This window comes from Nicotiana tabacum, chromosome 3 (assembly GCF_000715075.1).
Source record: "Nicotiana tabacum cultivar K326 chromosome 3, ASM71507v2, whole genome shotgun sequence".
Lineage (NCBI taxonomy): Eukaryota > Viridiplantae > Streptophyta > Magnoliopsida > Solanales > Solanaceae > Nicotiana > Nicotiana tabacum.
In genome coordinates this window covers 122,078,270-122,101,716 of record NC_134082.1, presented here as the reverse complement: position 1 = coordinate 122,101,716, position 23,447 = coordinate 122,078,270, and the positions used below count along the sequence as shown (strand labels likewise).

Sequence of the window (23,447 nt, the reverse complement as noted above, 5' to 3'; positions counted from 1 at the left end):
TAAGCAGTAATTTTACACGCTCTCTACTCCCTTATTAAACGAGGGGTTTAGATTGTGATATAGGGGATTGCTCCAATACACTGTGACAACCACCGCCGAACAATAATTACAGTCGCGGTTCGTCCGTCTATCGCTTCCGCTTCACGAAGAACAAGTAAGTTCTTATTTACAATTTACGCGCTAATCTAATGTGTTTAGTTTAACGTGTTCTTTCAGGAATTTTAGCTCATTAATTTTAACTGAGTGCAAAGATAAATTTTGAAGTATGGCTGAGTTTCAAAGAAGGTATATTTTTTAGCTCATTAATTTACCTTTGCACTTATTTTTCTTTTGATTGGTTTGCAAATAAATACTACTATTACCGGCTACCACGCAAATTGAGATACCATTGAATTAGTAATTCAAGTGTAACTATGGTATTGTCTTTAATCTTCTTGGACACTGGAGACTATTAATTCTGTAAGCATTTAAATTTTATCGAATATAAATCGATAAAATAATATGGACTATATTTTAAATATATTAGTCCAACTAAATATTATGGGCTAATATAATTGAATTAATTATATAAGTCCAATATATATGGATTAAATAAATAAGTCTTAATCCGTTGGGATAGCCCATTTAATTGGGCTAAAGTGATGAGCCCACTTCATTAAGCCCAAGATGTCATCTTCCTAGAGGCCTAGTTTGGTGCCACATGTCAAATGATGTGGCATGCCAAGTCAAACCGAAGAGCCAATGAAATCATGCCACATGTCAAAATGACAAGGCATGCCAAATCAAATTAAAAGACCAATGAAATCATGCCACGTGTGCAAGTGACATGTTCTGGCCAATCAAATGCGGCAATATCACACTTCAATTTGATTGGTCGGAAAGAGTTTGTTCTTATCACAACTTCTCCCTTCCACAACTATAAATAGGGGTCTTCATAACTCGGAAAAGGCACCAGAAGTTATAACTAGAAGCAAGAGAGAGCTCGTAGATCAAACGCCGCAAAATTCTCTACAAGCTTCAAGCTTCAAGCAATCAAGTTCAAGTTCAAGAAATTAATTTCAAGATCAAGAACGAAGTCAAATTAAATACAAGACGTTCAAGATCAAGGATACTTGTTCGTGATAAAATTCGTGGCAACTATCAAAGTGTTCACAATTGATAAATCAAATTCAAATTTAAGATAAAGCTCAAAGGCCCTCGAATTTATACTAGAAAAGTAGAATCAAAGGAATTATAGAGATTGTACACTCAAATATTTGAAATATAATACTACGATTGTTGCGATATTTTTCGGTCTTGATTTATTTTCTCGACGCAATTTCATTGTCTACAAATTTTGGCACACCCGGTGGGACAATCTCTCCCTCTTATCTCAACTTTTCAATCACCAAGGTTCAAGAACATTGAAATGGCTTCAAAGAAAATTAACTCCAGATCAACATCCACCAAGGCTGCTAACTCCAGGTTCTATGCTAATGTGGAAATCATCCTCAATGTCACCTTTGGAAGCTTTGGACTAGTTACGAGGAGCAAAGCAAGCTCTTTAGGACAACAAGCACCCCAAGTGTCGTCCGCATCAACCCTTGTTTTCGGATCTTCATCCTCAAAAGGGGCAAGATCTTCCACAAACGCACCTGAAGGAGGAAGCGATGTTGCTGAAAAGATCAAGAAAACTCCTGCTCTACTTGACCTCTCCAGATCCAAGCACTCTGTTGTGAAGGAAGATAATGATGCTTCAAGTGATGGATCCTCCCCACTTACACCACATTGCATGAACCAATCAAGGATCAATCTATGTGACAATCCATGCTACTCTCTATCGTCCACAACAATCATGTAAGCCATGGTGACAAACACTCATCTGTAGAGGAGCAGTTGGCAAACTTGATAGAAGCAATCGTTGGCTTGACCAAATGTATACAAAATCAAGAGGCTAGAATCGACAAGCTAACAGACAGGGTAGGAATCTTGATGGAAGAAGAATCCACCCATGCACCCGGCAAACTCCCAGAAGTTCAAGAGATTGATCCTGCCCCACAACAAGTTGCATCCACTAAGGAAATTCTAATCTTTTCGGAAGGGATGATTCCAATCAATCAACTAAAGGAGTTCATCGAAGGGACTGTAAAAAACAAATATGAAGTCGCTTCCAAGTCCTCCTTTACCTACGTAAAGGCGTACACTTCAAGGATCGATATGTTGAAGATGCCTGATGGTTATCAACCTCCAAAAAATCAACAGTTTAAAGGCAAAGGCAATCTAAAACAACATGTGGTGCACTTCATTGAGACATGCAACAATGCTGGGACTTATGGAGATTACCTCATCAAGCAGTTTGTTCGCTCATTAAAAGGAAATGCTTTTGATTGGTACACAAACCTCGAGGCTAGATTTGTTGATAGTTGGGATCAACTAGAGTAAGAATTCCTTAATCGCTTTTATAGCACGAGACGTATTGTAAGTATGATAGAACTTACAAATACTCGTCAATGAAAGGGTGAACCTGTTATCGACTTTATCAATCGTTGGAGGAATGCAAGCCTCAACTAATAAGATAGGCTTAGTGAAGCTTCAGGCATAGAGATGTGCATCCAAGACATGCATTGGGGGATACGCTACATCTTGCAAGGTATCAATCCTGACACATTTGAAGAACTTGCGACTCGTGCCCATGACATGGAGTTGAGCATGGCCTCCACTGGAAATGAAAGGTTGCCTATTATGAGCCTCGAAAAGGGAACGACAAGCAAGAAGTCAGGAAATGGAATAAGTTTATACCCAAATATGGAGACAAAGAAGCTATGAATGTCAACACATCACCTGTGACATTCACAACGAATGTGAGCAAGAAGCAGAGTATGGAATCCACTTCTTTTCAAGATAAGCCAAGTGGAAAGTTGACTCTAAAAGAAATGCAAGAGAAAGAGTACCCATTTCTGGATTCTGATGTGCCAGCTATTTTTGAAGAACTCTTCGAGTTAAATCTCAATGAGCTTCTGGAGATGAAGCGACCAAATGAAGCTAGGAAAACAAATGACCCAAATTACTACAAATACCATCGACTTGTGAGCCACCTTTTGGAGAAGTGCTTTGTCTTCAAAGACAAAGTTATGGACTTGGCTCGTGAAAAGAAGATCATGCTTGAAGATGAGAAAGCAAGCACAAACCAAGTTTCTATCACCTTTGGCTCATTCAGTCCCGATGAATTATGTGGTTTTAAATAAAGTAAATTGAAGATTTACTGGAGAACGACAAAGCTAAAGTCAATCAACTTGATGATGATGAAGATTGGACGTTAGTGACTCATCGTAGGAACCATAGAAGGAGCCCACGAAAAGAATCAGTAGAACAACCAACAAGGAAAATGATGGTAAAAAGGCCAAGGAGATGGAATCCGGTTAAGCACTTAAAGAAAACAAAAGTGGAGGTGCACCACTCTCAAAAGCCATGAAATCCACTGACCTTGGAGGAGTTTTTACCAAGTTGTTTTCGCACGAAGATTTCCCATGGGGGTATCGATGCCTTTTGTTGCCATGCTGACGAAGGGGAGGAAAAGAGTGATGCCCTACTTTGCAAACTTCAACCTGAAGACCGACAAACTTGAAGATTCGGCGGACTTTGACGTTTCAACCTGAAAATTTTGAGGGCTCAAATACTTCCACTTGAAGACTGACGAGTTTGAGGACCTCAACTTGAAGGCTTGGAGGTTTAAATATTTTGACTTTAAGACCGACGAATTTGAAGACTGAAACTTGAAGACCGACGGACTTGGATGGCTTAAATATTTCAACTTGAAGAGTGGCGAACGTGAAGACTTCAACTTGAAGACCAACGGACTTGAAGATTTCAACTTAGAGACTTCGAGGACTTAAATATTTCAGCTTCTCTTTTGCTTTACATTGTCCGACTTTTATCTTAGTCGCATAATTTTCAGCTTTACGCGCTTGTAACAAAAGACTTCCATATTTTATGGTGGGAGAGTCCAAATAATGAACCGTTTGATTTCTTGAAAATTAGACTTCGATATCTAAAATATATCCAAAATTTAGAATCAAACACCTTCATAATTTCCCCAGATAGTATTTTTGCATCCAACTTTAGATTTCACCACGTTAAAAATTTCATATTTGCGTAGTCTCACCAAAAAAAAATATCTTAGTGTAGAAAAGTCAAAATCATGAACCATTTAATTTTTTGAAAACTTAACTTGCAAATATTGAACATATCCAAAATGCAAAATTTAATGCCTTAAGGATGGTTTCAGATAATAGTCCGAAATCCATAATAAATTTTGATACGGCGACGGTTTCAGATTTGCACGACTTCACCAAAAATTTTGTATCTTGCTGTAGGAACGTCGAAATCACGAACCATTTGATCTACTAGAAACTTAAATTCCAAATCTATAACATATCCAAAATTCAAGATTTAATACCTTAAGGATACATTCAGATAATATTTCGAACTCAATACTAAATTCTGACACACTGACAATTTCAGATTTGCGCGACTTCGTCAAAAGTTTTGTATCTTGAAGTAGGAACGTCAAAATCACAAACCATTTGATCTATTGAAAACATAACTTCAAATATATAGCATATCCAAAATGCAAAATTTAATTCCTTAGGTATAGTTTCAGATAATATTTCAAAATCAATATTAAATTCTGACACACTGACGATTTCAGATTTGCGCGACTTCGCCAAAAGTTTTGTATCTTGAAGTAGGGACATCGAAATCATGAACCACTTGATTTCTTGGATATTAAAATTCAAAATCTAAAATATATCCAACATGTAAAATTTAATGCCTTAAGAATAGTTTCAGATGATAGTTCGAAGTAGACTTCGGTTTCTGATATGCCGACAGTTCCAAATTAGCGCGACTTTACCAAAATTTTTGTATCTTGGTGTGGAAGTCTCGAGATTGTAAGACCTTTTTAATTGTCAGAAATTGAAATTCAAGAGCTTCATTCTCGCCAAATATCTTGGGTTCAAGTCTCACTGAATCTGAAACGTCGTGAAGGTACACCAAAAACTTGAAGGTTTGAAGAACATGAAGGCATAGCGAATCCCGGACTTCAATGCAAATGTTTGGCAGCCTCCTAAAAGATATTAATCATTTTATTGAAGACACCAATTTACCATAGCGGTTTGCCCCTTTTAAATCAAATGGGATACAAAGTTGAATAGAAGAATTGTATCTCAGCTTGATTTTCAAGTGCTGATTGAATGGATTACATTCCATCGTACTTCATTCGAACAACGATGAGGGATTATGTATCTTTTGAACTTATGCGATTGAACTCAGAATAAAACTCTAAGTTGCTTACGTACTTCGGTGAAGAGGATCAAGTCATACCGTAGTTCAGAATGGGTATTTTTTTTTATTTTCTTTTTATGTCCTAACTTTTGCCTAGGACACCCCTTTCGAGGTTTTCAACCCAGCAAACTTTTTTTATTTTTTTGGGCTGTACACAGTTTATCCTCTTGCGGGCCAGGAGTACAGCAACATGCAGTTTAGGCTCATGCGTCAAAGAGCATTGCAACTTCAAGGATAATACTTATTCAAAAACTTACCATTGATAGGGCCAATTCTCATGCCATCTGCATCAACTAGCTTATAAGCCCCACTTAAATAAGATTCTTGCACGCATATGGCTCATCCCATTTTGAAGTGAACTTCCCTACAGGTTTATGGGAAGTAATAATGGTTCTTCTTATGGAAAGGACTTGATCTCCTACTTGAAAGGATCTTGGGAAAACTCTTTTATTGAAGGTGCGAGACAATCTAGCTTGATAACATTCAAGACTCTATTGAGCTTCCAACCTTTTCTCATCAAGAGCCTCCAACTCTGCCAATCGAAGTCGAGCGTTTTCTTCATCGGTGATGCCTTCTTGAATAGCTAATCGTAATGAAGGTATTTGATGCTCGAATGGCAAGACAACTTCAACTCCATAAACGAGTACATAAGGGGTCGCTTGTGTTGGCATGTGATGAGTTATCCTATATGCCCATAGAGATTCTTTCATACGGTCATTCCAATCTCGTTTGGATTTGGAGATGACTTTCTTTAACAAGTTGCATATAGTTTTGTTGAATGCCTCAGCTAGACCATTGACGACAACATTGTACATTGAAGAGTTACGTTGCTTGAAGCCAAAGAGATCACAAATCTCTTTCATCAATCTATTATCGAATGACTTTCCATTATCCGTTATTATGTAATAAGGAATGCCAAAGTGATAAATAATGTTTACTCGGATGAAACTTGCAACATTTTCCTTTTTTACTTCCTTAAGAGCAACAACTTCAGCCTATTTTGAGAAGTAGTCAGTTGCAGCCAAGATGTATAGGTGCCCACCAGAGGACTTTGGCAGTGGTCCAACAACATCCAATACCCAAGCGTCAAATGGCCAGGATGCAACAGTCAAGTGCAACACTTCAGGAGGTTGATAAATAAAATTCGCATGGAATTGACAAGCTATTCATCTTCGAGCGTAGTCCAAGCAATCTTTTACCATCGTTGGCCAATAATATCTCATCCTTTTTATATGAAAATGGAGCTTTGGTCCAGACTGGTGTGACCCATATACCCCAGAATGTGCCTCTTGCAAAGCTTGAAGTGCTTTTTCTTCCCCTAAGCATCAAAAGAGTACTCCTTCGAATGACCTTCTATATAGAGTATCTTTGTAGTAAAGGAAGCGAGGTGCATGATTGCGGATTTCAGTCCTTCTCCGCGGATTTTCTAGAAGTATCCCATAGCATAAGTAGTCGATAATAGGTTGTCGCCATTCTTCTTTCTCAACTTCAGAAAGAGCGACAAGATGCTTGAGTTCATTTTCTTCACCTTCAGCCTCATTTGGCGGTGGTACTACCCATTTTTGGTAGACAGTAACTTGCGCTTGATCAGACAGGATTAATGATGAAGCTAGGGCAGCTAAAGCATCAGCCTTCTTATTTTCTTTCCTTGGCACATGCTAAATAGTCACATCACCGAGCCACCCAATTAATTTTTTATCATAATCATGATGTGGGCGTAGTTTAGGCTTCTTGACCTCGTAACTACCTAAAAGCCGATTGACCACTAATTGAGAGTCACCAAAGACTTGCAATTGCAACCGCTTCATTTTGACAGCCATTTCAAGCCCAAGTATTAGTGCTTGATACTCAGTAACATTGCTAAAGCAGAGTTACGTCAACGTAAAAGAGTAGGCCAGAACTTCACCTTAAGAAGTGACAAATACTACACCAGCACCGGCTCCTCCGCGATGTACAACACTATCAAAGTACATTTTCCATGAATGTTGAACTTCAATGACCATGGTGTCCTCATCAGGTAGTTCGTCAGTTAGCTCCCAATCATCAGGTATAGGGTGATCTGTCAAGAAGTCCGCTAACGCTTGTCCTTTTATAGTCTTTTGTGGTATGTACATGATTTCCAATTATTGAACTGGAGGTACCACCTTGCTAGTCGATCACTAAGGACAGGTTTTAACATCAAGAACTTGATGGGATTTGCTCTATAAACCAAACGAACGACATGAGCTTGAAAGTAGTGCTTTAACTTTTGGATTGAGAAGACTAGCACCAAACATAACTTTTCAATTGGCGAATAATTTAGCTCATTTGGTGTCATCATCCTGCTTAAGTAGTAAAGGGAGTTTTCTTTCCCTTCACTATTTTCTTGGGCCAACAGCACTCCAACAAACCTTTTCTGTGCTGAAATGTATAGTATCGCGACTTTCCAAGTATAGGGTCTGCCAAAACTGGAGGCTTCATCAAGTAAGATTTAATGCTCTCAAAGGCATTGCTACACGTTTGGTCCCATTTGAAAGGGACACTTTTCTTCATAAGGCGACTGAATGGTTGACACCTCCCAGCTAGGTTTGAGATGAATCTCCTAAGATATGTTAGCTTTCCTGGCAGACTTTTCAATTCATGAATATTGCGGGGCTCAGACATCTTCAAGATTGCATCTACTTTAGCTTGATCTATTTCAATCCCTCGATGTCGGACAATAAAACCCAGGAACTTTCCGGAGGTAACTTCAAAGGCACATTTTAATGGATTCATCCTAAGTTGGTATCTCCGGAGCAACTCAAATACTATTCCCAAGTCTTTCAAGTGGTCGCTTTTCTTTCTTGATTTTACCACCAAGTCATCAACATAGCATTTGACATTCTTGTGGAGAAGGTCATCAAATATATTCTGCATCGGACCATCCATAGCAGTAATATCCATCTTTCTAAGTTATTCAGTAATTCCTTTTGGTGATCACCTTGTTCTAGCCGATCTTAGTATTGGTGTTTTTTTTCTGGATTGCCATTTCAAGTATTGCTCCCGTTGGACTTCTTATGTCGGGATATGGATCAAATAATAAATATTCCTTTTTAGGTGGTCTACGGGCAGCTGCTCAATCAATTAGTTATGAAATACCATTAGCTCTATGTGTGTTATCAATATCTCTACGTGTGATTCGGTGAGACCTAAAATTTCTCCAAATTCTTTTCTTTCTAGAAACAAAGGTAAAAAGATTTGATTGAATATATATATTTTCATTTTTATTCAGCATTTGGGTTGATGAACTAAACCAGATAGTTATATGAGTGAAAGAAAACGGCTTCTAAATTTGCAGTAAAAAGGTTGAGTCTCATTTCCTATGTACAAGAATCAAATGGTGAAAAAGTAAACATAAGCAATAGAGATTGTTTACCCCAAGATTGGTGAATTGTCATGATAGCTTGAAGCGGGTTCAAAAGATCAACTGTATGGAGTTTTTACTGTCTATTACCATAGATGGATTTCCACAACGGGGGTTGAAAGCAAAAATGAGTAGATGGTTAGGAAGACCAAGATACACAAAGGATTAGTAATTGAGATTATGTAAGTTATCCAAGAGGATATTTCTGTACATAAAAGGAATTTGAATTGGGGCTTTACGTTCGTAGAAATGATCAAGAAGTACTCCCCATGATTCTGATCCAGAGTATGTTCCTATCCACTGAGTAAGTAAATAACTATCAAGAACGAAGTAATCTTTTACTTTGATTAAAGGCCCTTTTTCTAAGAAAGGAGAATAGGAATGAAATAAAATAGAAATAGAAAGAAAAGAATCTAATTGCAAAAGCAAAAAGGGGGGATGTCTTTTTCTTTTCTTACTTTTTTCTTTTTTTCTTTTTATTCTTTCTTTCCTATAATTCCATTTTGATTTCTATTTCGAGAGAGAAATTTTTTGTCATGATTCATGAACTAATGGACTCTCTAATTTTTTTCGTAATTGAGAATTCGAGGTTAAAATGTATATGTGATATTGCTATAAAGCGCATTTTATTTAATGATAAGGTTATTAATCAACAAAGAAAAATGAAAATTCTTAAAAGATGAGATCAATTCAGAAGCCCGTATTTATTAGTTTTAAATATAGCAGACAGAATTCCATTGGTCTAATTTGGGACCTTAGGATAGATTTTTACTCTATCTGACAAACATATCAAGATAAAGAATAGGAAAGGGTCCTTAGATTTATTTGTGACCTCTGAGGAGTCGTATGAGATGAAAATCTCACGTACGGTTCTGTAATAGCGATGGGCACAGTGATGTTATCATCGACTATGATTATCTAACAGTTTAAGTACAGTTGATATAGTGGAAAGCGCAGTCAAAATATGGCTTTTGGGGGGGGAATTTGTGGCGTCAACCCATCGGGTTTATCGTTTTTCTAATTTCTTCTCTAGCCGAGTGTGAAAGATTACCTTTTGATTTACCAGAAGTAGAAGAAGAATTAGTAGCAGGAGATACTCGTTTATTCAGTATCGGACCATCCATAGCAGTAATATCCAAGCCAAAAGGCATTACCCTGTAGCAATAAATACCCTTGGTGGTACAGAATACAGTAAGCTCTTCATCTTTTGGCGCCATGCGAATTTGGTTATAGCCTAATGAACCATCCATAAATGACATTGCCTCGTACCCAATAGTAGCATCGATCATCAGTTCTGGAATAGGAAGCGAAAATTCATCTTTCGGACATGCATTGTTAAGATCCCTAAAGTCAACGCACACTCGAATCTAGTCATTTTTCTTCCTTACAGGGATAATACTTGAAACCCATGTTGGGTATTTAACTTCACGAATAAAGCCAGCTTCGATGAGTTTGTTAACTTCGGTTTCAATCAAGAGAATCAAGTCCGGCCTAAAGCACCTTTGAGCTTGTTTAACAGGGCGAGCGCCATTTTTGACTGCAAGGTGATGGACTGCTACATTCGGGCCCAAGCCAGGCATCTCTTTGTAACTCCAAGCAAAGACATCCCTGAACTCCTCGAGTAACTCAATATAAGTGCTCTCTTCATCAACTTCTAGTAAAATACTTAGGTAGGTGGGTCTCGGTTCTTCGTAGGTGCCAATGTTAACTTCTTTTAAGGCATCAACTGTCGTCTCCACTCCTTCTTCAAGTTTAGGTGATCAAAGACATCCTTGAACTCCTTGATTAACTTCTAGTATATAAGTGCTCTATTCATCAACTTCTAGTAAAGCACTTAGGTAGGTGGGTCTTGGTTTTTCGTCGGTGCCAAGGTTAACTTCTTTTAAGGCATCAACTGTCATATCCACTCCTTCTTCAAGTTCAGGTGGAGCATCTTTTGCATCTTCATCTTCTTGAGGGTCCCCATCGTTGAAGGATATGTTATAACACGGTGAAACATCCTCCAATTATGCATTATCCTTCATTAAAGATGGAACACCATTCTCGCCTTGTACAGCAACATGATATGAAAAACCCACACTTTCCTCATCTTCGTCACGTTCCTTAATGTAGACCACAGTATATGGCTTTACCTTCAGTACTTCTTTACATGAAACCACAAGTTTTTCGCCTCATTCTAGAAGGAACCAAACTTTGGAAATCCTTAGAGATCTTCTGGATTTTGGGCGAAACGGGTGTTCTTATGCTTTGAAAATTTCTCTGGAACTTGTTAATCTTAAGGTGGACATATAAGTCCCTTTGCACCTTAAGTTGGCCTCTTCATGGGTTTGTTTTTAAAAGGAAACTATAACTTTCCAATCTTAAGGTGGACATATAAGTCCCTTCGCACCTTGAGTTGGCCTCTTCGTGGGTTTGTCCTTAAAAGGAACTACAACTTTCCAATCTTAAGGTGGACATATGAGTCCCTTTGCACCTTAAGTTGGCCTTTCCGATAGTCGGGTCATTTTGAGAGTAATCGCTCCAGTAGTCGAGCCACATTGAGAGTAATCTCTCCAGTAGTCGGGCCATATTGAGAGTAATCTCTCCGATAGTCGGGCCACATTGAGAGTAGTCTCTTCGATAGTTGGGTCATTTTGAGAGTAATCTCTCCGGTAGTCGGGCCACATTGAGAGTAATCTCTTCGGTAGTCGGGCCATATTGAGAATAATCTCTTCGATAGTCGGGTCATTTTGAGAGTAATCTCTCCGGTAGTCGGGCCACATTGAGAGTAATCTCTCCGATAGTCGGGCCACATTGAGAGTAGTCTCTTCGGTAGTCGGGCCACATTGAGAGTAATCTCTCCGGTAGTTGGGCCACATTGAGAGTAATCTCTCCGATAGTCGGGCTATGAGAGTAGTCTATCTGATATTCGGGCAAGGATGAGTACTCATCCCTTCACACCTAAAATTGCATTCTTCATGCATGGAGGAATCAACTCACTTTCTTCACATACAAAAAGAAAAGAAAAAGACAACAAAGGAAGAAAAGCACAAGAAAAGAAAAAGAAATTACCTTCGCGTCAATACTTTCGAGTCCACAAAACTAGACTCAAGTGGCTTGCGAAGACTGCAAATTGATGCTCAATAATTACGAGCACATGAATTTATATAGGTTTATAAAATATGGCATGAAAGGTTTGTCTCGATGTGGGACAACTGCAATGGCTGAACTCCTTGAGAGATTCAGTTTGGCAAAGGCGATGCATAGTTTCCCAATCCCATTTGGAGTTGGACAAGCTATTAGCCAATCCATCGAAGCAATTTAATTGAAAAAATTGCACGGGGCGCCCTATTTGATTGCCCTCATTTAACCTATACCCATTTGTTCTAAATTTTTTAACTTGTACCCATTTTTTAAACAACTTCAGCCTCATTTTCTCCTCCTCCTTCTCCTCCTTCGTGTTCTTCTTCTTCTTCTTCTTCTTCTTCTTCTTCTTCTTCTTCTTCTGCTGCTGCTGCTGATGTTGGTGCTGCTATGAAATTTCAGTTCATGGGATGATTGCTATAAATATGTTTATCAGATTATTTAAAAATAAATTATAAATAATACGTAAGTTATTAGACAATAATTTGTGAATATTTCCACGTACGTAAGTTAGTAGACAGTGATAATTCTGTTCTTTTCACGTTTATTGTTTTCAAAATTTATGATTTAGATACTGTTGGCAATCTGATTATTTATCTAGTATGTTAGAAAGTTTTTTCAAAAACTTCAGCTTATATAGTGCTGAAGTTTTTACAAATTAACTAAATAACTTCAGCATCTTCTGCTGAAATTTTTGAAAAAACATTATGACAAAACTAATGAATCCAGGACAAAAAATACTTCAGCTTATATAGTGCTGAAGTTTTTACAAATGAACTAAATAACTTCAGCATCTTCTGCTGAAGTTTTTGAAAAAGCTTATCCAGGATAAAAAAACCTTCAGCTTATTTAGTGCTGAAGTTTTTATAAATGAACTAAATAACTTCAGCATCTTCTGCTAAAGTTTTTGAAAAAACTTAATGACAAAACTAATGAATCCAGGATAAAAAAACTTCAGCTTATTTAGTGCAATTACAAACAAAAATTTCAGCAAATAGAGAACAAAACTTCAGCTACTATTCTTAAGTTTAGCAATTACAAATAAAAACTTCAGCAAATAGAGAACAAAACTTCAGCTACTATGCTTAAGTTCAGCAATTACAAACAAAAACTTCAGCACACTTGCTACTTCAGGCTTGTCTACTAGAATGCTGAAGTTTTGCGTGATTGCCTTTGCTATTTCAGCCCCGTATGCAGAAGTTACGCGAAAAAGTGGGTACGCTTGCAATTTTTTTTGCAAAGCGGGCACAAATTAAAACGTGACCCAAAAAACGGGTATAGATGCAAATGCCCCAATTTAATTCTGTAAAAATAGCACGGTATAGCCAGTTTTCGGACTGGTCATTCAAAAATAGTCAGCGTTTACGAAGTCAATGAAAAATAACCACTATTTTTCTGCAACAGAGACCGGTCCAACATAATACACTGGAGTTCGGTGCACCTGTGTATGAACTCCAGCATATTATGCTGGACCGGTATACTTTGCTGACTCCAGTATAATATACTGGAGACTGGAGCACCAGAGCTCCAAACTCCAGTATATTATACTGGACAATTATACTTGTTGGAACTCCAATATATTATGCTGGAGTTCTAGCGTACTTATGCCAGAACTCCATCATATTATGCTGGAGTTCCAGCATACTTATCCTGGAACTCCAGTATAATATGCTGGAGTTCAAGCATACTTATGCTGGAACTCCAGTATAATATACTGGCATATTTTTCGGGTTTTGAACAGTATTTTCGCTCAAATTTATCTTTACATGAAAAATGGCTAAATTTCGATTACTTTTGAAATTGAGCTATTTTTGAACGACCAGTTGTAAATCTGGCTATTTTTGAATTTCTCCCTTAGTAGGATTTGTGAAGAGTCCAAGTGAAATACAAAGGAATCTTCATTATGGATTGTAGGCTTATCTTTACACAAGTCTATTTTACAAATCGTCATTATGGATGGAATACAAATCGTCATTGTAGTCCATTTTACACAAGGTCACCTTCTGGGATTTCCGGGCCTTTTTTTTAGTTTCAGTGCTAGAAATAAATAGCCGTTTGGACAGGATAGCACTGATATTTCGACGGACAATTTCAACGACCAAATTAAGGAAATCGACATATATCCAATATTGTAAATCCGTTGAAAGCATGTAATTTTAATCTAAGTTGCTCAGACTCGGGTGCGGGTATCCGATACGGAGAAGGATTCGAACATCGGATTCAGCAAAATCTAAGAATTTGAGTATCGAATTCAGCAAAATCTAAATTTTAAGATTCGGGGGAGCGAATTCGAATATAAATACGAGTGCGGAATTTGACTACTAAAAAAACAAAGCTATAAAAATATTTCACACAAATAAATGAAATTTCACTGAAAGGCTCACATTTGTTTTCCATTCTTCTCAAGTTACATTATAAAACAAGTACATGAGAGGAGAATAATTGAGCAGTTGTAAGAAGTCAATCAAATGGAATAGTAATTGTCTTTGACAAACTTCAAGTCTTGTCTTAGAAGCTCCACAAGTCTACACCTTGACAAGTCTTGAAGTAAAGGGCACTTGTAAGTATTTAAATTTTATCGAATATAAATTGATAAAATAATATGGACTATATATTAAATATATTAGTCCAACTAAATATTATGGGCTAATATAATTGAATTAATTATATAAGTCCAATATATATAGATTAAATAAATAAGTCTTAAGTCATTGAGCTAGCCCATTTAATTGGGCTAAAGTGATGAGCCCATTTCATTAAGCCCAAGATGTCATTTTCCTAGAGGCCTAGTTTGGTGCCACATGTCAAATGACGTGGCATGCCAAGTCAAACCGAAGAGCCAATGAAATCATGTCACGTGTCAAAATGACAAGGCATGCCAAATCAAATTAAAAGACCAATAAAATCACGCCACGTGTGCAAGTGACATGTTCTGACCAATCAAATGCAGCCATGTCACGCTTCAATTTGATTGGTCGGAAAGAGTTTGTTCTTATCACAACTCCTCCCTTCCACAACTATAAATAGGGGTCTTCATAACTCAGAAAAGACACCAGAAGTTATAACAAGAAGCAAGAGAGAGCTCGTGGATCAAACGCCGCAAATTTCTCTACAAGCTTCAAGCAATCAAGTTCAAGTTCAAGAAATCAAGTTCAAGATCAAGAACGAAGTCAAATTAAATACAAGGCGTTCAAGATCAAGGCTACTTGTTCGTGCTACAATTCATGGCAACAATCAAAGTGTTCGCAACGGATAAATCAAATTCAAATTCAAGATCAAGTTCAAAGGCCCTCGAATTTATACTAGAAAAGTAGAATCAGAGAAATTATAGAGATTATACACTCAAATATTTGAAATAAAATACTACAATTTTTGCGATATTTTGCGGCCTTGATTATTTTCTCGATGCAATTTTATTGTCCACAAATTCATTTTGTCATTCTAACTTAATCAAAGTATCTAGAAGCTTCTATAAGTATGAGAAGATGTCTAAAGAGGAAACATTCTGTTTTTCATTCTTCTTAATGTTATAAATAGTAACCGTACCTCACTCTTAATTTGAACATTGTTAGGCCCACATAATAACATCGAGCTTTTATAAGGGTGAATACTAGTCATCAATCAACTCATAAAAAGTAGAGCAGGCAAAATTGGTACTCGTACTTTCTGACTATCGTGTTTACAGGTTATCGAGACACAAACAGTACAGTAGTAGGCATATTGCTGTCACCTCTTCTATTTTACTGTAAAAATGCAAATTTTCTATATTATATATTTGCTATGTCACAGAGTTAAGTAAACAGCTGGAATAGCTCAGTTGGTTAGAGCGTGTGGCTGTTAACCACAATGTCGGAGGTTCAAGCCCTCCTTCTAGCGTTAAACCTTTTTGCACCCAATTTTTTGACTGGGCAAAATAAAGAAGAAAAGCGTGAGCGGCAGGATTCGAACCTGCGCGGGCAGAGCCCACATGATTTCTAGTCATGCCCGATAACCACTCCGGCACGCTCACTAAGATACATTTGAACTTGCTGTTTTCCCTTCAAAAAGTCTGTCTTTAATGCCAAGCCCATGAATGTTTCATGAACACTAATGAAGGTTCAGCGCGGAGAGTTAGAGAAATCGGGTTATGTTCCCTGATATAAATATGGCTATCCAGAAAGGATATGAAATGCTATGCCAACCCTTCTTTGGGCTGGATTCTTACGTGGTCCATATGATCTACAAAATTAGTATGGTTGGTTATGATGTTTTGTAGATTGGTTATATTAGAAACTAGAATGGATAACTAGAATGTATCAGTTACATATATGTGATGTGTACTATATATCAAGGAGGAAAATGTTGCTGCAGATTGAAATACACTACTGAACAGAAAAGGGACCTTATTGTATGATCACCCCTTTAAATATTCCATATCTAGCTACTCTTATCTTGTTTTTTTTTTCTCCTTTATCTTTTCATTTGTTAAAGGAGTAGATTTTATTTTGATCCTTATCTCTTTTTGGGTGGTCCAGATTTTAAGGCATTCGTCGATGACTAATTTTATAGCAAAGAAGCTTCCCCTCATATATTCTTTTGCACCTAAAAGAATGAAAAATAAGGATTACACGGTGAAAGGGAAAAAAAAAAAGAAAATCCTCTTTGATAAGTGTCTTGTTAGAGGAAAGAGCCATTTGATCGATCTTAGTTTATAGCTAGTCTAAGTGGCATATATTTGTAAGCATAGCAAGTACTATTCGTCATATATTAGACTAAGGTATAATACAATTGCTGTTGGTGCGCGAAATGTCTTTTTTTCTTTTTTCTTTTCTTTTCAAATCAACAGTAGCTAGGTGGGAGCTAGCTTAGAAACCTATAATGGACATTAATTAAGCTAATTCCTAGCCCCTGTGTAATGGAACAATTTCACAGGACGTTTACCGAAGTTTTTAACAGGATATATTACGTGCAAAGGGTTCCTAAAGTCAACACAACGTTACTCATCTCTCGTAGCCCGTAGGAGGCACATGGTCCACCTTGTTTATTGTAACCTCTTGCCTTGGGAGCAATTGGAATAATTAGTCCAAAAATATTCTTGAACTATTCGAAATAGCTCAAAAATATTCTTCGTTTGTTTTTGGAGCCAAAAATATCTCTGTCGTCTATGTTTTGGACCACAAATGGCCCTAAACTATTAGTCTTGACATTGAAGCTGACATGACAGTCCAACTAGGTTAGATTTGCTTATATGGCCATCCACCTAAGCAATCCAGCATGACAAAATTGTTTTTTCGAAAAAACTATTTTTCCAGAATTTTTTTATTAAAATACAAAATCAACATTTATTCCCAAAAAGTAAAAAATATTCGGAAAAACTATTTATTTTGGATTTTTTTTTATTAAAATACAAAATAAATACTTATTCCGAAAATAGTAAAAAAAATTCAGAAAAATAATTTATTTATTAAAATATTATATATAATATACAAAATAAATTATTTTTGAGCGTGCTTTAATATATTGTTCCGGATTTTTTTTACTTTTTTCGGAATAAGTATTCGACCGTGAAATTTTTAAATTTCACTTAAAGTTAAATTTCGGAATTTTTGAAAATTTGAAAACTCCAAAAATTATAAGAACTTCGGATGAACCAATTGATACTTACAGTAGAGGTGTGCCTTTTGTGAAGCTATAACTGATAAGTATCTAAAAATTTAAATCAAACTAATCATAAATTCACAAAAGAGAATAATGGAGTTTTTTAATCAAATCATAAAGCTCAATCAAGAATAATTTTTCGGAATTTTTTTTACTATTTTTGGAATAAGTGTTGATTTTGTATTTTGATAAAAAAAATTCCGAAATAAATAATTTTCTAAATATTATTTACTTTTTTCGAAATAAATGTTGATTTTGTATTTTAATAAAAAATTTCGGAAAAATAGTTTTTCCGAAAAAATAGTCTTGCCATGCTAGATTGCTTAGGTGGATGGCCATGTAAGCAAATCTAACCTAGTTGGACTTCCATGTCAGCTTCAATGGCAAGACTAACAGTTTAGGGGCATTTGTGGTCCAAAACATAGGCAGCAGGGATATTTTTGGCACAAAAAACAAACAGAGGATATTTTTGAGCTATTTCGAATAGTTCAAGGACATTTTTGGCCCTTTTCCGTTAGTTATTTACAACCTATTTTTTTGTTTTTATATAGGGAGAAAGTACTCTGATTTCTGCTATTCATGAGTGTCAGTTACTCATTCAGCAAGTGGTCGAGTTTGTTAGAAAAATAATTTTGATAACTCAAAAAGAAATATTCTAAAATTATGTCTAGATTCTTTTTCTTACTATGATATTAATAAGTTATTATTATAGTAATTATTTAAATATATTTGTAACAGAAACTTAGTTTAATTTTGAAATCAATTGGGACAAAATAATTCTCAATATTGAATGCTAATTTGAAGGCTACTGTTGAAAATTCAATTGGCAATTTAAGAGCCTTAATGGCCTTGGTTTCTAACGTTTTCTTGCCAACAATCAGATGTCCTTTTTGGATTTCATATATAAGTATATGTTTGTTTATTTGGAGGATGAAAAAAAAATAAGTGTGAACAAAGTTAAAACTTTTCTTCCTTTTTCTTTTGTGCTGGGTTTTCTTTTATTCAATAATCTTTGTTGTTTCTGCTCCTAGTTATACTAGAAGAGCTTGTTGAATCCTGGGGGATACGCCTAATTTTATTTATCACGGTGTGAGCGAAATATCTTTAAGGACAGTGTCTTTGACACGCCTCAAGCTAAATCTTATTCTCCATAATCCAGTATTTTTCCAATAATGTTAAGGATATTTCCACATTCTTTTATTATAGAGAATCAAATTTGACGATGTACAAGTTGTTGTTCTAATTCTAAAAATGGGATCTGCACTTCACATTTTCATAATGGTATCATGGAGAATATCATCCTGTATTCAAATTATTTTTGTGGGTTGCAATATGTTAATCAAGTTGTTGTTTCAATTTTGTGCATTATCGCATTATGGAGGATAAATTGCACCACAAAATTAAGGTATATTTTTTCTAGTGTTTGAATGCGCCTAAGCCTACATAATTATAGATTTGTATAGTTATATAATTCAATCACGAGTACAAAATTATATTTATTTAAGAAACCACTTTATTCTAAAAGCTCTTAAAAAATATTCTTTCATGCTTTCGATTGGCATTCATACCTCATTGTAATTTCTTCAAGAATTAATGTGTTCAACTTCGGCACAAACTATGTGAATTTGATAGTAGGACTTTTCGATCTGTGGTGAATTATTTTTTTTTTAGATTGATTCTTATTGTTAATTAAGAATTACACTTATAAGTGGTAAACATCTAATAGAAAAATTGGGTTACTGAATGAATCTCTTCAATAGCAAAATTGACGAAATTTGCTATGCCAAGCTTGACAAATTTTTCAATTGAAGTATTTTCATTTTCTTTGAAATCACATGAACATGATTTATCTAAACCTATAAGAAGACATATGCATGAAAATTTTTCTAGATAAATTTTTATTTTTTGGACGGGTTAATTCTATTCCTGTAATTGGAGATTTGAGTGAATGAGAATTGTAAAAGATGATGTACCGGATTTAAATATTTATTACTTAAGATATTGAGACTTTTTAATTAATTAATAAATTGCATGCTTATTGATCCATATGATAATCTTTGGGTGAAGCTATATTAGTAGCTTGTTATTTGTAAAGTAGAACTCTTTATGAGCTATGGAAAAGTTATCTTTTTAACCTGAAATTTTCGAAAATGTGGGGGACCGTGATGTCCAGGGTTATATAGCCTTATCCTAAGAAAGAAAAATGTGATAAAAATTGTTTATTAATGTCATAATAAAGGCTTACAAAATTGAGATTTTTTTGTAGCAAAAATTTGTATTGGAAGATAAAAAATATTTTATATTTTTGGTTTTGAAAAGTTATGTTTCTTCTGGTCTTTTAGCCATTTGGGTGAAGAAATTGTTGAATTATGACCCGTCTCCTACTGATTTGAGATATTTCTGTAGAAGTTAAAGTTGCTTCTATATTTACAAACTTTTACTTTGGTATTATAATATGGAAGATACCAAAAAGAAAACTAAATTCTTATGTGTTGAAAGATGTTTCAAAAGGCACTTGTACAGAAGTAAACTTTTACTTCATTTGAGATGATTTTATACTTTATTTGAAAAATACTATAAGTTAGTATTTTGTATGTGGATTTTCCACCGTATTAGAAAGATACGGTGAAGATATTGAATCTCTGATTCAGATGAGAAAAAACTAGCTAGTTAGTGTGTGATCACCTTGGGTGGGTGTATGATATTAAAATTGCCTGCCAGTGAAGCTGATTAAGTAACCTCTTGGAGTGTATTCCACTAGGAATTAAACCGACAATATTTGTGTCGATGAATTGGGATTGCCAAGGTGCAATAGCTATTGTAAGAAAATAAATCTTTCAATGGGAAAAGTTGACATATTATTTTAAGATATAATGTCATAAAGCAATTGCTTAAAGATGAGAATTTTTTATACATATTATGTGTAGTCAAAAGAGGATTTGGCCGATCATTTCACTTATAAGTAAAACATCGAGGGATTGAGACTTTTGTCAATTTGAGATGTATCAATAATGATGGTAACCCAACCTATATGATTGGAGATCCCATGAAGTAGGTTCATATGGGTAATAACAAGTCATTAGTTGATCAAATGTGCACTATTAAAGTATGTCTCTTCCTATGGTGTATGTGTACATAGTGCAAGACTGCAAGGAATGTGGGGTTGAATTATTAAACTCTTAATCCAATAATCCATAACCTTTTTATAGGTGGTGTATTGTGCTGCAGAATACACTTGATGGATGGATCTATACGAGTGTGGAATGGGGCCGCTCCTATGAAATTTGTGGCAAAATTTCTAGAGCACTCATGAAAACCAGGCGCGTGCATGGCCTATTAGCGCAAAACCATGACAAACAACAAAGTGTGTGCGAGTAGAATGTGATAGATAAGACACTAAACTTACAAAAGAATTCTTGGTTCATAGAAGTTCTAAACTTCACCAATTATTCTGTAAATTTAATCTTATTTTATCTAGGTTTGGTTCATAGTCCAAGAGACACCAGATTCAACGCATTATGCTCATTTGTGAAAACCCAGCAAAACTTTTTATTTTACTCTATTACTTAATATTCTTTTTGAGTTATGTGAGGGATTGTTAGAAAAATAATTTTGATAACTCAAAAAGAAATATTCTAAAATTATGTCTAGATTTATTTTCTTACTATGATATTAATAAGTCATTATTATAGTAATTATTTAAATATATTTGTAATAGAAACTTAGTTTCATTTTGAAATCAATTGGGACAAAATAATTCTCAATATTGAATGCTAATTTGAAGGTTACTGTTGAAAATTCAATTGGCAATTTAAGAGTCTTAATGGCCTTGGTTTCTAACGTTTTCTTGCCAACAATCAGATGTCCTTTTTGGATTTCATATATAAGTATATGTTTGTTTATTTGGAGGATGAAGAAAAAAATAAGTGTGAACAAAGCTAAAACTTTTCTTCCCTTTTCTTTTGTGTTGGGTTTTCTTTTATTCAATAATCTTTGTTGTTTTTGCTCCTAATTATACTAGAAGAGCTTGTTGAATCCTGAGGGATATGCCTAATTTTATTTATCACGGTGTGAGCAAAATATCCTTAAAGACAGTGTCTTTGACACGCCTCAAGCTATATCTTATTCTCCATAATCCAATATTTTTCCAACAGAGTTAACTCTCTCTCACATGTGAAATGAGAATAAAGTTGAGGACTACAAAGTCCATTGCATAAGAAAGCATTTTCAAATTTTCCCCAAATGTGGAAGTTTTCAATGATGTAATTCTGTAATTGCCGGTAATGTTTGACCAAAAAGTATTAAGTCTTTTTGTTAAACTAATTAAATAAAGAAATAGTTGGTAAGTCCTATTTGAACATAATAAATCCTAGATCTCAAATCGGTTGATATGAAAAATGTATAATTGCATTTAAACCAATTTAATGCAAAGGGGAATTTAATGGTCTTGTTATGAGTGTATGAGAGAATAATGGCAAGCAATAAATATATTAAATGGCAATAAATGTAAATAAAGATAATGATTCACCTTAATATTCAATGAGGTGGATGATTCTCCCTCTAACAATGATGTAAGACAAACAAACGTGAGAATATAGAAAGCTTTCTCGGATCTGATGTGAGAAAGTGTGAGATCAATAACAAATCGAATCTTTTTGTAAAGACAGTATTTGTAATTTACTTCAGAGTCAACTTTTCATGAGAGAACTTATCATATAGAATATTACATACCCTCTCATTCTCTCTCTAATCCCCCTTATATGGGACATATCCCTTACTAACTGAAAGTACAAGTGCAGAGAATACTCTGTGGAATATTCCCCTATAATATCTTACTACTAAACTAGTCGTTCGGGCTGATCTGAGTACTCAAGCTCGACCCTAGCTACTCAGCTCGCCAATAGGTTCCTTCCATCTTGAGCACGACCTCGGCCTAATCGCCTCTTAGTAATCCTCTCTTAGGCAAGATTTTTTTGGTCAGATTTTGACCCATACAGTTAGTCCCTCCGCCCGTCGAGGTTGTTTTTTGGATGAGCTCGATGGACGGACTTCGCCATTTGCAATTTGTGAAATTTGGGCATGCTGCCTGAGGAATAACATTTTTATGGCGAGGTGACGACATGGCGCTTTAAGAGCCACATCTGACCGTTACATCAGTTTGAAATGTCATCACTTCCTCATGCGTCATTATGGCGCATGTTCCCAATACGTTACGTCGTTTCCTGTGCCTCTTCAGTTTCGAAATCAATGCGGAGGCGTTTGGCTTTCTCGATTTGGGTTCCAATATTCTTATAACTAGGGATGAGAATTCCTCATTTGAGCTGCTGCATTTCTTAAGCATTCGAAACTTCAAGCTTCCCCTTCTTCTTTTCAGAATTCTTGCATCTTTGTCTCTTACTTCTCTTAGCGTTTTCTGCTATTGTTACCCTTTCACATTTGCACTTTCTTCTTATATACATAACAGAAAAATGACTGGTGCATCTTCAAACCTTGAGGGAGCTTCTAATCTTGTCCCATTGACTGTGGACATGCCTTCTCATGAAGAAGGAGTGGCCATTGTAAAAGATGAGAGTTTCCCCACCATGGATGAGATAATTTCACGTTCGGGGAGGATCAGGTCGGACTTCTTAAAACGACCTGAAGATGATCCTGAGCCCGTTGTTTTTGAGATGGATGCGGCGACACTTGTTGCATTTAGGTCTAAATGGCGAGTTCTAGATCATGTCGAACTTATCCCCGCTGGTAACGACGTGGTGCAGATACATCGCCGAAGATACTACGCATTCTACGCGTACCCATTTGACGTTGGCTATACGTTTTCTCTTCCTTCCTTGGCGGAGGACTTCTGTCGCTATTATGGCTTTTTTCCGGCTTAGCTCTTCCCGTACATCTATAAGCTTTTCCTTATGCGTATCAAGTATGCAGAGCTATCCAATCGTAGAATTTCTATCCGTCATCTGCTTCACCTCTTCGCCCCAAGTTT

At 35.9% G+C, this 23,447-nt stretch overlaps 2 non-coding genes across 2 annotated transcripts; one reads left to right on the top strand and one right to left on the bottom strand.

Moving 5' to 3' along the window:
• The first annotated feature begins 15,629 nt into the window (after positions 1–15,629).
• TRNAN-GUU (transfer RNA asparagine (anticodon GUU)) lies at positions 15,630–15,703 on the top strand. The gene has a single exon. It is a non-coding gene; the product is annotated as a tRNA-Asn (tRNA).
• A 51-nt stretch (positions 15,704–15,754) lies between these two features.
• TRNAS-AGA (transfer RNA serine (anticodon AGA)) lies at positions 15,755–15,836 on the bottom strand. The gene has a single exon. It is a non-coding gene; the product is annotated as a tRNA-Ser (tRNA).
• Between the last annotated feature and the right edge of the window lie 7,611 nt (positions 15,837–23,447).